Source organism: Alligator sinensis, unplaced genomic scaffold (assembly GCF_000455745.1).
Source record: "Alligator sinensis unplaced genomic scaffold, ASM45574v1 scaffold846_1, whole genome shotgun sequence".
Taxonomy (NCBI): domain Eukaryota; kingdom Metazoa; phylum Chordata; order Crocodylia; family Alligatoridae; genus Alligator; species Alligator sinensis.
In genome coordinates this window covers 1,870,394-1,873,976 of record NW_005842230.1, presented here as the reverse complement: position 1 = coordinate 1,873,976, position 3,583 = coordinate 1,870,394, and positions in this window count along the sequence as shown.

Below are 3,583 nucleotides of genomic sequence, written 5' to 3'. Positions count from 1 at the left end.
TCGGCTCCGCCGTTTCTCTTCAGTGCGGAGCCGGAGGCTGGCGACGAGCGGTTCCCAGCGGCCCCGGCCCGGCCGCGCTGCCGCCTGGCGAAAGGAGCCCGGGAAGGGCCAGAGTGGGTGCGACGCGCCGTCTGCGTCTCCCGAGCCAGCCCTGGTGTCAAGGGGCCCGTGGGGCCCCAGTGGCATCGGAGCTCTCCACGAGGCTTAGGCCAGGTGGCGGGGCGGGCACGGGAGCGTGCGGGGGGCCCGGCCCCCTCCTCAGCCGGACACTGCTCCGCTCTCCCTAGGGTTCGTGCTGAATGCAGACAGATTAAGCCATCTCTGCACTTCGTTCTTCAGCATCGGCTGTGGGGTTTCAACATGAGTTGTATTTCACTCTGAGTCGGGCATCCAGGATGCATAAGCCTGCCCGCGCGAGCCTGAGCTCACTTTGTTAGAGGCTGTGAAAGACCACAGGCTGCCGGGCTGGGCAGCTCTGTGCATGTGCTTCTCTTGCAACCTCTGACAAAGTGAGGTTCAGGCTTGAGAGAGTTTATGCATCTCTGATTTGAGTTAGTCTGTAGGATGCACCTCTACCCTGCCTTTCTCCTAACTCCAGACTATAACAGGGGTTAGCAATGTTTTTGGGCAGAGTACCAAAAACGCCTGCAACCTCGACTTGTAAAATGTTGGCATGCCAGGGCCAGATGGCAGGGGAGCCACAAGGGGCCTGATCCTTGTGATGCCAAGTACAGCTCCGGCCCCTTCCCCATGTCTGCCTCGAGGTACATGTGCCAAGCAAAATGCCTTTCGATGCCATGCTTTGGCACCGGTGCTGGGGGTTGCCTACCCCTGGGCTGTACCATGGCTTAACGATCTCTGTTGAATAAACAAGTATTTCCAAGTTCTTTTACTGTCGAGTACTGAAGTTTGGAAAAATATGTAACTTCAAACAGTGACTGTGTGATTGTGGCTGTAGGTCTTATTAAACTGTGCAGAATAAATATACATGGGAATCCCAACATCTTCCCAACTGTCAATGTCTCAATAATCTGAATTTTGTCCCTATCAAAAGAGAACCAGATTAGGAAGATAGGACATGTTGGGAGATATGGAGGCGGGGGTCTTTGGAGTGGCAGTTATACTTTTGGGAGGTCTCTTGTTGTTATCTTATGAGCATGCAAAATGGAGTGAACTCAAGATTAGATTTAGTTGGCTTGTTTGCCCTTTCCCACTACAGCTCATATACAAATTTGTCCAGAAATAATGCAGAAATAATTTTCCGTTTAATACTTCTGCTGCATTGCACCCCACAAGAATCAAAATGGGAAAGTAGGAATTTTTATTACTACCAAAGTTTTACCCTCCACTTATTACTCTCAGGACTTTTACCTGTAGTAGATGATAGATAGTACAGTAGTTCAAGGGGCTTCACTACCTGTGACAAATTGAAAATACTTCTTTCTTAAAACTGAGACCTGATGTCTCATGTATTTTCTATCTAAAAGGAATGTGAAAATCCTAAAGACTTGTGTTTAAAGCAGGAGTGGGCAGAATACAGCCTGTGGGCCAGGTCCAGCCTGCCCAGGGATTTTATCCAGCCCATGTAGATCCCTTGGCCCCACCTGGCCCAGGCACAGGGAGCAGCCCAAGCCATGGTATGTGTTACTGGTCCCACAGCCCCTGGGCACACAGCAAGACAGGGGTGGTGCAGCAGTTGGACTCAGCTTCCCAGCGGCTCCTTCTGACTGCCAGTGCAGCTGCCAGCCAGAGGCAACCTTGCTGCCTCAGTACCCCAGGCCCTCCTGCTGGGGGTGCCAGAGTGAGTGGGCAGGTAGGTGGGGTCTCAGTGGAGACTGGCCTGGGACCCTTGTGGGCAGGGTACACTCATCTGGGTGGATGGGATGGGGCTGTGGGCAGACAGGGAATGTTGTCTGGGAGTGGGATGGGGGGGGAGGGCCAGAACTGGGATCACAGGGTGGTGACAGTGTGGAGCTGGGGCCCCGGGGTAGAGCTGCAATCCATGCAGGGAACAGATCGTGGCTGGGTCCTGTGCTGTCACTGCCCCACGATCCTAGCCCCACCTGCCCATTCCACCTGCCTGTGGCCCCATCCCATCTGCCCAGAAGAGCGCATCCTGCCCATAAGAGTCCAAATAATTGCCCACCCATGGTTAAAAAAAAAAAAAAAAAAAGCCTGTTTCATTGGGCTTGTCTACACATTCATTAATGCGCCATAATTAGGGTGCGTTACGCTTAGTACCTGTAATTATAGTGCATTAAGTTAGTACCTGTTATCGGCACTACTGTGCATTAGCACAGACGAATGCTTATTTATGATGCTTAATGCAGATTAGACTAAGTCTACTGTGTATTAGCATTCTTTTTGCATGATGTACTAATGCACAGTAAAATTAATCTAACGAGCATTTAGCATCTCATGTAGACACGCCTATTATATACTATATGTTAGTGATCATACGACAAAGTTTGTATCTTGTATCGTAATTTTGACCACAGTCAAACATAAGGTAAAAGTGATGGCTAATACAGGATTTTGACTTTGTTACAGGATTCTCTTAGAAGCAAGGCAGTATTGCCTTACAGGCACTGATTGCTAAGGAACTGTAGGAAAAAGTGTTGAAAATCGTGGCGAAGACAGTGGAATTAAAAAAATAATCACACCCCCCGAACCACTGGACAGGCTGCTTGAGGCTCCATCCCATGCCCCACCCCAGCTGGCCAGTGCCTGCCCCAGCCCCCCAAATTTGCCAGCCAGAAGCTGCTCTCCAAGCAGCCAGAAGCTGCTCTCCAAGCTGTTGGGCTGCATATCGGTAGTCAGCTAGGTTTCGGCTGATATGACTCATTAATAATCGGGCATTGGTATTGGCCAAAAAAATCTTTATCAGTGCACCCCTTATGAAACCTTTAAGCTAAATCATATTGGTTATCTTTACTGCACAGTAACGGACTTTAAAAGTTCCAACCTTCTTATTGTAAAGCCAAGCTGTCTTAATACCTGTGACTATCCAGGCCCTGGATGAGAAAAGCTAAGAAAATCATGTGTCTGAGCGGTGACTACAAATCACATAAAATTGCTTTTTCTTTTTTTTTTTCTTGTTTTTCTTCCTTATGCCTTCTGTGTGGATTTAGTCATGTAGCAAGCATAATATAGATGTAGTAGCTAAGGGATGGTTGAACTTCAGTCTCAGGCCAAGTTACTTCTAATGTGCTAAAGCTCTAAACGGCTTCAACTGGTCAGTAAGTAAAAGGAAAACGAAGAAAAACTTTTATTCTTCACTTCAGAGTTGGACAATATCCACTATTACCCTGCCTCCAGATGCAGTAAAGTCTGTCTCAATATGAAGGCTACAAAATGGAAGTTTTATACTCTCAGAAAGGCAAGGATAGCTTTCTTCCTTTTTTTCTTCCAGTCCCACTTCTGAAGGTAGGGAGCTTTCTAAGATATCAAGACTTAAACATTTTGACAGCGTATATAGAGGTACTGTTTCATAATAACAGTTGCTTGTTTTGAAGGGGAGTTGCAAACTTTTTTTTTAAGTCTTGATGTATTTGTAAAGCCTGAGCATAAAAACAATTCCAAT